The sequence below is a fragment of the Falco rusticolus genome, chromosome 1 (assembly GCF_015220075.1).
Source record: "Falco rusticolus isolate bFalRus1 chromosome 1, bFalRus1.pri, whole genome shotgun sequence".
Lineage (NCBI taxonomy): Eukaryota > Metazoa > Chordata > Aves > Falconiformes > Falconidae > Falco > Falco rusticolus.
The window spans coordinates 69,083,821-69,096,850 of NC_051187.1; the positions used below are offsets into that span (position 1 = coordinate 69,083,821).

The following is a 13,030-nucleotide window of genomic DNA, read 5'->3' on the forward strand; positions in this document are numbered from 1 at the left end:
AAAAACTGGACTTTGGGATTTCACATGAACTTCTGTGCCACAAGGGCAAACAAGAGATAGTTAATTAACAATGCAGATTAGTGCATGCCATATACTGCATACTATGCAACACCTGGTGCAATTTCAGTGCTAAGCCCTGGTCCGTGTGCTGTGGCGTACTTATTTCCAGATGCCTATATTTGGATTGAAGGTGGATCTTCAATCATTCTTTAATTTTTCAAACTGTCACCAACAGTGTGTTATATTGCAAAAGTGTCTGTGACTGATGGCAGACTAAGGTCAGACAGAGTGTATCAAGCTTTTTTAATTTGAGGAACGCACTTTCTGTTGCAAGTGGCCTCAAGCACCAGTCTCAGTCTTATCATGAACTACCTCTTTTATCAGTGTCGTATAGCGTACCTTTGGTTCCTTCAGAGAGTGGCTAGAGATGCTTAACAGCTTTCAGTGTCATCATGATTATTCATTTTGTCCTGGTGCTTTGTTGTTAGAGTTCTAACCTTCATTCATGGCAGGAGGGGGGGACACTGACACCAAAACCAAAAGAGCAAAGCTTTGTCCAGTTCATCCCTTTGGATCCCACTCTCCAGGGCTCTCCAGGCTCACACACTTGATTCACAGTGCCACGTAGCTCTCTCTCCCCCTAACACTAGACATGGCAGGGTGGAGGAATCACTGTCCTTTCCTGCATTTTCCCTGCTACTCAGGGAAGCAAAGTCCTTGCCAGCTTCCCAATCCTTTCATGCAACAGGCCTTAGCAGAGACATGGGGGTGGTGTTTCTGTAGCATGGGGAGCACTGAATCTTAGCAGAAATGTGTTACCAGTACTTTAAATTATGATAGGTGAAAAATGCTTCTGTCAAGCACAGAGGATCCTTTGTTTCCAGCTCTGCTATGAACGTCTCAGGAGTGACAAATTCCTGTTTAAGATTACTGCTATGAAAAGAGTAACTTCCTAGTTAGTGAGTATAGTGTAAAGTAAGAAATTACAAGATGGGGCTCACTAGTTGGGAAGAAGTTATTTCCCCACCAGGCAGGGGATTCAGGCTGGGATGACATGTTTCCTGAGAGGGAACAAGGACAATATTCCTAGTCCTGTTGCTTGGGTGCATAAAAACATACTCCAGGCTTTGGTGAACAAACATACCACACCTAACATTGCTTAAATAAGAACTCTTTCTTCCTTTCAACTTTGTTTGCCTTGTGGAGTCTTGAAATCATCCTCCTATGTACACCAGGAATGTTAATCCACAGCTTAGCTCTTCATGAATGGCTTCCAGATGTCTGGTCAGGGCTAGGTGAAGGGTTTAGTAATGAGGAGACCTAAAGAGCAGGGTCACAAGATGCACTGTAAAAAGGCACTGTATATCGTACACATTATGTCTTCCCATCTCATTACTTCTCTCCCAGCCAAAGCTGTCAAATCTTAGGCCCATTTTTAAACACTCATCTGTCTCCATATAAAAAGCATTTGTTACTACATCTTCTACATTACATCTCAAATTCACAAATAGCTTTATAGATATCCTTGTTCTTACTGTACCACCTGTTTGATTTTGATCTGAACACCTACCCTGTCAAACTGTTGTCGGGGCCATATCTGATATGTGCTGAAGTAAGAAGCATCCTTTGCTTATTCAGTCTTAGCCAGTTCTGTCCATCTCACTTGAAGCAAGTCATAAAACACAGGCTGAAGCATGAAAATGTTGTTGTAACAGGGCTGTCACAGTTTGTTTTCTCCTTCAAAAATCCACTTTTAACTACCTCTCATCTTTCCTTTGCTACTTAGAGCGATGATTTCAGAGCTATCCTTGATGCTTTGTGACCTGCTCTGGGTTTTTCTCTCTGCTAGTTTAATGAACTTATCACCTCTCCTGTGCTCATCGTTGTTTTTCCCCACAAGAACCCTAACATCATTCATATATTTTTACTAACTTTATCCTTGAAGTTGAACCTTTTCTCTACTATGACATCTGGAAAGTAAGGCTTGATTTTTGAACACCAGCTGGATAACAAAAATGCTCAAATTAGAAAGAAAAATGTAACTAGCAACGTAAAACAACACTAGCATCATCAAATGGAACAGAGGAAGTAATCACATTTCCTATATAAAAGATGGTAATACACAAGAAACAGATGTTGTTTCTCCGTTAAAAAAAGTCCTTGCCTGACCTTGTTTTCAGAATTCTAGAACAAAATTTCATTATTTAAATGGAGAAGGATGGCTAATATGTTGTGTATTCTTTAGAAAACATACTGCCAGCAAATGGACACACAAGATCCAAGATGATTTGCCCTCTAGTTCTGCTATGCAGCATATCAAAATTCAAGAATAACTCAGGCAATACAACAGCACACAGTGGTAGAACGGGTTTTAGCCACCTGTGTTTATATCACCACTAATTGCTGGGGTGATGGTGAATGCATTACCTTGGGGAAGCTGGCAGAAATTGTTCAAATAATCCGATAATTCTCCTTTCCTTGTCAAAGAACAAGGGAAAAGAAAAATAGAAACATACACCAGAAAAACACACTAAGAAAATTAATGTGTGGGAAGGCTGGTTTATATGTGATAGGGTAATTTGATTAAGGACAGTCAAATTTTAATGGCCCCTCTTAATGCCCATTTAAGTCAAGTAGTGCAGTCCACTGACTCTCATCAGAATGAGCAATAGCGAATGCCAAAATACTACTCATCACTATATCTTCACTTTTGAGGAACTGAACTGGTTTTGAGTTATTTATTTAGATCTTTTACTTTCTAGATGATCACACTTCTGCATGAAATGGCATCTAGTGTCTTCAGTCATAACTCAGGGCTCGAGGGAGGCAGTTTGCTAGAAATGTGGGAATTCTGACAGAACACATCACTGGACAACGTGGTTTGTGGGGCCCAACGTATCTGGTGGGAACGGACCCATTACACCAAATTGTCCTTGTATTACTGTCAGGGAACTAGTCTACTAGCTGACATTCCAGATTGCACAGGCAAGCTGTTTATGGGCCCATATCTATAGCCATGGCTGCAGAGCAATCCCATCAGACAGACTGCTTGAAGGCCAGCGATACCAGAGCTTTCAAGCTGTTAGGGAGAGCACCTGAAGCTGTGGGAGTGAGAGACTCAGATAACCCCAGAGCATGGCAGCCACATCCCGATCTTCACATCTGGAACTATTCTTGCAGGAGGACTTGGACGAAAAACTGACCTAAGACTTGCAGCTGCAGAACAAGAGCTAACAGGAACTTCTACCTCCTTTATCTGAAGATGAGGGAAACCCTTCTGACAAAGAAACTGGGTATCTAATCTTTAAACTAAATAGCTGTTTAAAAGGCAATCTCAGATTCTGTAAATCCTACTGCATGTACCTATCTGTGCTCTCCAAGTAGGTCTGCTGGTTTTAACAGAACTGCTCACATACATCAAGCTGATCATGCCTTGCGAGAATGAGCCCTTTCCCAACTTCTCTGCATCAGACGAAATACCAGACCTCTATGGCAGAAGAATGTAATGTACCAGCCAACTTACAGCTTCTTAACATCATAACACAATTTTAATTGTGCTGCCCCAAGGATGATGGTCCAACACCAAGCTGTCCCTGACACATCTCCTGGAAATAAGAAGAAAAGGGAAGAACAGAGACACAGCCAGGGTATGAAGAGCTTGGGAGACACAGGCTGGCTGCTTCTGCTGCTGCTGAGGCTTTTGCTGGGTAGGAGAACTACTTCCCCTACTGAGAAACATGACCGTCTTACTCCACTGCTGTCCCACACAGCTTGGCCCATCTTCCATGGCAAGCTAGGTTCAGTCCCATGGGGCTGAGGTGGTTTGGCTGCTGCTCCCACCAACATGATGCCAAAGACAGCTGGCTGCCTGCACCTACAGTATCTTCACATCAGAGTGGGTCTCACTGACTGGTTTAAAACCTGCAGTGAGAGTAGCCAGGCCTTTTGGGCTAGCAGGAGACCCAGACCCGGATGTGCTGGTGCTACTATGCATGTCCATAATATTGATCTATGCATACCTGTCAATTTGAACATGCACTGGACCTGCTGGATTAATTGTTTATGTGTAAATGTATGGCACAGCAGCAGCAGCAACTTTGTTATGTCCTAGTTCTGGAATGACTATGCATGCATGGTCTAGTTGCACAGACATATAAATCATATCTGGAGATAGCCATTTTGTTTGCCTTTTAAATAAGACTATCAACTGTCATGGCATTGTGCATGATTATCCCTTTGCACAATGCCATGACCTTTCTGGACTGCTATATAAATATTTAGTCCTTTTTTTGGCACCCAGTCATTTCTTGTGCTTCATACTAAGAGATTACTGAACACAAACACATTTAAGGTGAATGCTCAAGTAAGAGTAAACTCATCATTCTCTTCAGTTAACAAACACAGTGGAAAACTGACAAGAACAAAACTGTTGTGGTCTGAAACGCATTCATTACTGACTGAATGTATGCTATGATTGTTACTACTGTTTATCATTGCCTGGTGGCGAAGCAAGACCCATGACTAAGCAATGTCGGTGACCACATAATGCTCTCTCTGTGCATAGTCATAGTCTTCTTACAGCTATAAAAATGTCAGTCTCTTACATGGTATAGATTTGAAAACCTGGAATGGACCCGAAAGGTAAAAAGCCTAGAGACAGTTGGACAGCAGGCCTTCTCAGGTCACACGAACCCGCTCACTCCACTGAGTGTTCCTTCCACAGTCCCATTTGATAACCCCATTAGTAAATTTAGAACAACAAAAGCACAAAAAAATAATGCACAGTCCATTCTGGCCTTGCTTTAATAGGTCATTTTTTTCCAGGCAGCTGGCCAGGCTCACATTAGCCTCCTTCCTGACCTTTCCAAGCAACAAAGTACGTGGCTCACCACTGACGGTGCTATTAACCACTGACACATCAGAAGAGGACTACCTGAAGTAAAGCACCATTTCAAGAATATTCTTTCAAAGGTACATTAAGTCCAGATCTCTTTGGACCGAACAGATGCTAAAAAATTTGGTTGGCTATGCAGCTGTGAACCCCTTGCAAATGCATCATTTCATAAGAAACCTTTCCATTTTAACCAAAGACAGATGGTGTGCTGAAAGGGGTTGTGTCAGTCCAGCCTAATAACACAAATAAAGTGGTAATTATTTCCTTCTGTGCTTTTCCACTGTTAGAGTGTATTTGAAGCTGTTACTGTATTTGCTGGTTCTCTTTAGTGTGTGATATGAAATCCCGCAGCGGTGGCGGGTACTTCAGATTCAATGCAAGCGGTGGCAAACAGCACAGACACATTGAGAAACTGGAAAGTGCTAGAAATGTAAGAAATGTTCCACTTCTTTTGGCAAAAGCTTAGCAAGGGAAAAAAACCCAGACATTTTCAGAGGAAATGGGATACCGCTTTTCAATCAGTTCTTTACTAAGCAAAGACTGCAAGATTGTTTGCCTCCTCAAAGGTCATTTTTGTTCAGATCATGAAGCAGGGCACTAGCAGAAGAACTTCAAAAGCAAAGAGAAGCTAAAGCCAAATTACTCAGAGAAGCAAACACAGAGCAAATCTTTAAGTCTGGAAAAGTTTAGGCAAAACCAAATAGGAAAAAACCACGAAAAGAAGAAAATCTCTATTATGATGCACAGCAATGCAACTGAGACAGAATTACTTATGTGAATAATGGTTTACAATTGAGGGAAGACAGGATGATACAAAATATACTGTACAGTTCAGTCTTGGAGTAGTAAAAGTGGGATCAGCTATTATGATATCTCTTACATTTCATGTAACTTTGAATCACATCAAAAGCTTTTAATAAGACTTACATTTTGCCAATAAAGTGACACTCCAGTTCCAGTATCAAGAGATAAAGATCTGTTTCCTAGAGGTGCATTGCACCAGCCAAGAATGTAAAAAAGATAACAGGTAAGCAGGAGACAGCATCTCTGGAGCGGTGTAGAGAGTGAGGAGCAGGTTAGGCATTGTGCTGATTCCTTAGGTATGTGGCAAGCACTGAGTCAGGCTGAAGTGAAAAGGAGAGCCAGATGGGGAAGGCTGGGGGTTTGCAGACAGGAGAATGGAGTTGGAGATGCAAGTGAGAAAGCTGCAAAGGGCCAAGGTAAAGAAAGCAGAGATGAACTGAAGAAGTAAGGAACCTGGTTAAGTTATTTCCTTGTGATGACTAAATTGACAAAAGATATTTCTCTGTCCCCCCTTGACCTTACTACCTTATCCTTAACCTGTGTCCGGGAAGTTCTTCTTAACTTTGAAAATGACAGCTTCAGAAACTTGACCTATTTTTTAAGTATCTGATGTCAGTGGTAGATTTTGTATAATTGAAGGATCTTTTTTTTTGCCCTGAATAAATACGTCAGTGCTATATTTCTTTCTGTTCATTGCCCACAGCTTTGTGTATGTGAGAAACCACAGACATCTTCATTTTGGGAAGGAAAACCAGTCAAGTCTGCATTAGCTGGAAGAAAAAAAAATGAAAAAGCAGTTTACCAAATGATGAGGCAAAGACTGGAGTTGATTTCAACTGGAAGCATAGACATGGAGGCAAACCCCCAAACTGGTTTGTACAGAAGGACTCCTGCTCTCACAGAAGTTACTCTATAGAGCAGAGAGAACAGCGTACCAAAAAGACTTGTGCACTGTCACCCATGGTACATTTTAGAGCAAGCCCAAGAGCACACTGAATTCCAGGTTGCTCACAGGAGTTGGTAGCCACCATCCCTGTTGAGTCCTGTGGGCAGCTGGAGCTCTTTTTACTCTAAGACTACTCAGCTGCACACATCCAGTGTCAAAGCTCTCTGATGACAGATGATGCTGCAGCCCTCTCAAGAAAAACTGAAGAGAAGCTGGCAAGGTCCACCCCACAGCAGGTAAGTGTCCCTTGGGGACTATGCTAAGCAGTAGATACACTTTGCTTCCTCCGGGATATGCTGGCAGTCACATCAGACCTCAGCCCAAAGTGGTTCCTGCAGTCAGACCATGTAGATGAAGCAGTAGGTTATTGTTCCTGGCCAAAGATTATACCTTCTGTCATCACTTTCATATCCTCCTGTCATGTCTCTCTCCTCCTACACTTGCTTAGACGTTACATTGCCAGCTGAAGTTACCTTTAAGTTAGAAGCTACCATGAAGTTAGAACCATGATTAACATACGAGCAACACTGCCCACCTCTTTGAAAGAAATCAAGCTAGGTTTCTTCAGACAAATGCTTTAAAAAAAAAACCACAACATATTAGTTTTTCTCCCCTTAAAAAAACAAACGACTCATTGTTTCTTTTTTCCTAAATATAATTTCTCAACATTTTTGCTATTATTGTGTAATACCACACTTACTGATATAACATCATTTTGTATACAAATGTTCTACGTCAACATAACCTGAAAGCAGCATTTTTTAACTTCAGCATCAATGTTTAAAGTTATCACAGTGTCACATCAGCCAAGTACTGCAGATCCATCAAAAATGATAATATTCTGGTATTTAGCTCTGCTTTCTTACTTTAACTACTCTCCTGTTGAAACCATACAGTGATAGTGGTCTAAATAGTAACAGAATGAAGAAAGTTGAATAATTTCTGAAGCGGAACAGTTTCTCAGGACATTAATTTAGAGGCGATACTAAAATTAAAGAACAATGAGTAGGTTTCTTTTCCAAAGTTGCTTTTCCAGAGCCCTGCAAAAAATTTAGAAAAAACAGACAATGGGATGAGCATAAAGTAATCTTTTTTCTTGAATCAACAAAGGTGGCTATGAGATTATGAAATCAGACAAAACAGGAACAAAGTTTTCTTTCTGATGAAAGCCACAGAAAGAACTGGTGACCCAAGAAGCACCAAAGAAATTTATCTAGAAATAAACCCTAAATATTTTAAGGGGAAAAGAAATCCACAATGCAGTGGGCTTTTATTATTGTAAGAATGTTGCCAATATTTCTGGGAAAGTAAAATACAATTCCAATATGGTACCGTTATTTTATGTATGGAGTATAGGCTTAATATTAACTGATTCCAGATGGAGCAGAACTAGAGCAATGCTGAGTGTTTTGAGGAAAAACACTGTGGCATTTTCCAGAGATAGACAACATCCTTACCAATCTAAGGACAGCACTGACAGTCACAAAACCTGGCTGTAATGTTCAGCTTTGCCTTTGCAGTCAATGTGTGGCCACAGGGAAGTTATTTAATTTTTATTTTTAGTTTTTTCCAGGAGTTCATTCCAAGAATTGGCAAGGCACCACTTGCCTCCCTTCTGGGGTTCTCAGTGATTTGATACTAGACCAAAGAGGTCTTACAATAAAATATTTTGCATGATGAATTCAGATTTTTCTGACAAATTAAGAATTTATTTCCTTCATAAAAAATTGTTCATTTATGTCTCTGCTATAAATTATTACTTCCCTTCTCCTATACAGTACAAAACTAATTTAAGTGCCATTATCTTCAGTGAGAATAGCATTAGAAACCTGCATAGAGATTGCTGGCAGTATTGTGGAAACATTGGAAACTAGCATGGAAACATTCATGGAGGGCATAAGAAGCAGAAAGTCAGTAATTTTAAAAGTCATACAGTTGGTAAGCTGTGTGGTTAGTTTTGGCAGCAAGAAGTGAGATTCTTTAATAGACCTAATGGATGATGTCAAATTCTGTGTTTAAATATTTAATGTGCTTTCACTGCCTAGGAGTATCCTATTGCAGGTTGTCTGGCTTTCGAGGCACATGAAACCTGATCAGACACTGACTGCATAGAACAGTAGACTCTAATAGAGCAGTCAGCGTGTGACACAGATGTCAGCCTTCTCTCAAGGGATCTCTCTTCAGATATAATTAGTTGGTGGCGTTATTGCTCAGAAAGAAGAGAAAGAACCCAGATAAAAAACATCAAGCGATTTCAGGCTTTCCAATAAATGAACACACACACAGAGCTTGAATTTAATAGGGACTATTCATGTTGTGATCGCTACCTCAGGTCCCACCTCTAACCATCAAGAATGCTTGAAATGCATGAGAAGTCTGGTGGTTTGGTTTACCATGCCGGGGACATATCCCTAAGTGATATAAGCTGCTACTACAGTAGGAAGATGGTCCTTTATATTATCTGAAGGTCGGTAGAATTGTTAAGATAATTTTCCAATAACATTTTATCATTTTCAGGGAGTTCAATGGTTCGAAATTTTGACAATGCCACTTTCAAGCATGTGAGTGGTTTTACAAGCCTTTTTGCCCTGTCTCCTGTTCTCAAGGGTGTTTAGCAAATTTAATAACACAATATACCACTTGAAAAACAAGTATAAACCTAATCACATCTGCCTGCAGGATTGGGCAGCCACATCTCTCCTATCTCATCATTGTTTTCTCTGAAATTAGCCTGGAGACATAGGAAAACTAAATACCTAGTATGATTATTAAAACAATAAATCCTCTCCTTACAAAACCCACCAGTATTTCAGACTCAGATGTGCTGATCAGTAGAAGAAAACTCATCTTACACCATGCTGAGACTCTGATAGAAATCAAACTATCCCTGACTTCAGCTTCATTGATTTTTGCTTTGCTATCAAAGGACTCAGTATTGTTAGCACATGTACGTCTGATTAATAGACAAAAGTAGTCTGCCTGGTGCAGAGTATCAGTAGGAATACAGCTGTCACAAAGGGGAATTTTCTTAAGGATAGACTATCAAAAAGCCTGTAACCATCATAGTTTTCATTTATTCCCTTCTCCTTAAAGGCTTTAGTGTGTTTACATGCAATGTTTTGTCTGATGGCTTGGCTATAAAAGTTGCTCACAGTAATGTATACTTACCTTAAAAAATTACAGGCACATTAAAGGTGCTGAGCTCCAGTTATTGCTTTCTGAAAGCTTCCTCTGCTCTACTGTAGTTGTAGAAAGAAGTCTTTCCATAAATGAGAACCGACCTCATTGCTTTGACAAACTGCAGCAGCATTTCAAGAGCAATCAGTGCTCTATATTGAAAAAAAGTAATAACACAGTGCTCTGGAGGACTGATAATGGCATCAGTGAGAAGAAATAGGTAAAATTCTCTGCTGGTCTAAACTGATGTGGTCTTATCGAACAAAGGCTATTTTATAAAAGGTAAACTTATTTTCTGTGTATCACAGTATTGCCTCTTCTGTACTGGCTGCCTGGAATGAAAATCAAGGAAAGCAGCCAAATAAAACTGCAGGCAGCCTCGGGCTCCATAAGTCCATTTTCTCTCCTTCTGTACCAGCATATTATCTGTACCATAATATTTTTGCTTATTTATCTTGCAAGAACTTTGCAAAAGGAACTGGACTTGTCGTGGTTCACACCTCTAGTACAAGTTTCTGGATGTATCTGATCGCAGGCTCCTGCCTTGCATCCGGCAAGTTAAACCAAGTATCTACACAGCCCAAAGTACATCTGCACAATGGTGGGTGTGCTCGCAGCCTCACCAACCTTGGCTGCAATGTTTCAGGTCACTGGTTCTTCCTGTATCATTTCAGAACCATAACAATAGGTTCTTGGCAAATTCAGAAATTTCACAAGTCTAATTCAGAGTATAATCTGCCCTCTCCCCCTGGCACAAGAGTAAAACAGAAAGGAAGAGTGATAATATTTTTGAAAGCAATAAAAATGCACTTTTAGCTTTTGGCTTGTTACTTTCATTTACTTGCTGTTCACCTTCAGCATTCATGCACAAAGCACAACACCACGATGATATCCAATAGTAAAAATCGGCATAAAAGATAGAACAATAAAGTTTGGAGGCACCTGTATTTGCTTTATTTGAAGTTGTCAGAGCAAACAAAAGCAGAAGGAACTATTCTCATGTACTTATAGACATGGTAAGAGAAGAAGGGTGTATCATTATAAGAAGTTCTGCTGCTTGTAATTAGGCAAGTAATTTCCAAGGAATATCAAACCCAAGGACTTTTAGGGTATGTACAATGCTATGTAAAAATCTAAAAGCCCTTTTTTCCTGTGTTTTAATTAGGACAGTTGCTTTGCACTTCACAGCTAATTGCAAATCACCATCAGTTATTAGAGGTATGTCAGTTTTTTCTACAGCAAAAGTGTATTGCATCAGGCAAAGGCTGTCTATATCAGAAACGGGAGTGCAAAACAGCATGTGTTTTGTTGACTATGTAGTCTGAGATAACCCACATTTGCTGCCTGAGTAGTTACATTTGTGTGGCACACTGATATCTGGGCAGAAGGTATATTAGAATTACAGCTAAGAAAAAGAGGTTAAAGTAATGGCAGGCTGCTTATGAACATAAGAATGACTTCTCAGGTAAGCTTGCATGAGGAAAAGACCACACACACACTAGCACTCCAAGTATCACAGTTTTCCTTTTTTCTTCCTCTATAAAAGAAGCAGAGGCTGTTCGCAACTCCTTAGCTAAACCAATTATTAATAGTATGAGTTGACATTTGGGTCACTGCAACCCCCTGACATTGAGTAGACAGTTTTCTTGATGATCCTTGCACTTTGCTGATGGGTGAAGCAACTAGAATTGCAGATAGGTGGTGATCTGAGTCACACCTGTCCCAAACTGAGGCCATTTGCTCCGAGGCACAGGCTGATATAGGAAAACACCAGGTGCTTCTAAGACACCCAAAATCTAGTCTTTCTTTTCCTCGACATCCCCCTCCAGTAATTTTGCTAAGCTTACAAATTCTCACTTTGTCCCTGTACAAAGCAGAGGTGGGGTGAGCATCAGTTCAGGGAAATGAGCAAGAAGTTACCTTCAGGCAAAGCTGGCATGGGACAAACCTAGATGCAAAGGGTCGTGGACTTTGCCTAAAGGAAGGATGTACTGCCTGAAAAACCTGAGTCAAGATGTCCGTGCTTTACACAGAGCCCGTGGCCAAGGCCAGGGAGCTCAGAGAACTACAAAGGGCTTGAAATCACGGTGTGATCATTGCTTCCTTTATCCAAGCTAAAAAAAACCAAACAGACATTTTGGTAAAAATTATCTGATTTGGCTGTTTGACCTCTACAGGGTGGGAATGGAGAACTCCACCCATTAACAGTAGCTCATTCTCTCCAGTCAGTTGCAAGCCTCCTGTATGAGCTGTAGTAAGTTCCTGCATACAAAACCCCATCACAGCCAGTTGGAGCACCTCAGCCAAAATCCAACATCCCATGTAAAAGCAAAGCCATGCCCCTCTCTGGAAAACCCCGAGTAAATGTGTTTTAAACAAACAGAAGAATTGAACTCCTACCTCAGATCTCCCCTAAAACAGAACTTCCTTCTGGCAAGAAGCTTGGACTGCAGTAGCAACTGCTAAATCAGTGTTGTTTCCCCTTCATGCTGCCTTAGAAAATATGCACACATTTTCCTGAACCACGGTCCTTGCGTACAATTGTACACAGTTGTACTCAGTTCTGTTAGAAACTGCAGATTTTCATGCAGACTTGAGGAAAGACAGCCAAAAGTCAAGTATGGGAGTGGGAGGCAAGGAGAAATAACCACAAATTTCTCAGTTCAAGCACCATTGTCTTCCTAGCATTGTCTCAACCTTTCAAAGTAAGTAGTTGCATATGAACAAAGGCATCCATATCCCAGTTGGCGGGTACTGCAGTTGCTGTTGTAATACTGCATTATTAAACATTTATGGGGGAGCAGCTTCCAAGAAGACTGAGTCAAGCACAGAAGCAGCATTTTCATCTAAGGTTACCTCAGAGTCCAGATGTCATTCAGCTTCATCCATGTCTTGGAAGCTAATCGTGGCTGCAACATTTATAATTCACAGAAGAGCACCATAATTTAGTCTTGTCTGACTTTTAAAAAGTGTACAAGAGTTATGTGCACGCTGCGACCTTATACTAGTTAGTGACAGCCAAAGTTTCAGAAAGCCTTAACCCACCTCATTCCCCAATTGAGAGGCCAAGACTAGGTTGTTCAGTTCTCACCCCAAACTGCTTTTCAGAGACACAGAATGGTTCACCTACAGCAGGTTGGGCAGAATCCCATCCAGGCAGGTGTTGAATGTCGCCAGAGAAGGAGACTCCACACCCTCTCTGGGCAGCC

The 13,030-nt window shown here is 40.8% G+C and overlaps 1 long non-coding RNA gene across 1 annotated transcript; it reads left to right on the forward strand.

The window, feature by feature from the left end:
* The first annotated feature begins 205 nt into the window (after window positions 1-205).
* LOC119146099 lies at window positions 206-10,636 on the forward strand. Its single transcript, XR_005103640.1, has 3 exons — window positions 206-3,707; window positions 4,825-4,971; window positions 6,402-10,636. It is a non-coding gene; the product is annotated as an uncharacterized LOC119146099 (long non-coding RNA).
* Window positions 10,637-13,030: the final 2,394 nt, after the last annotated feature.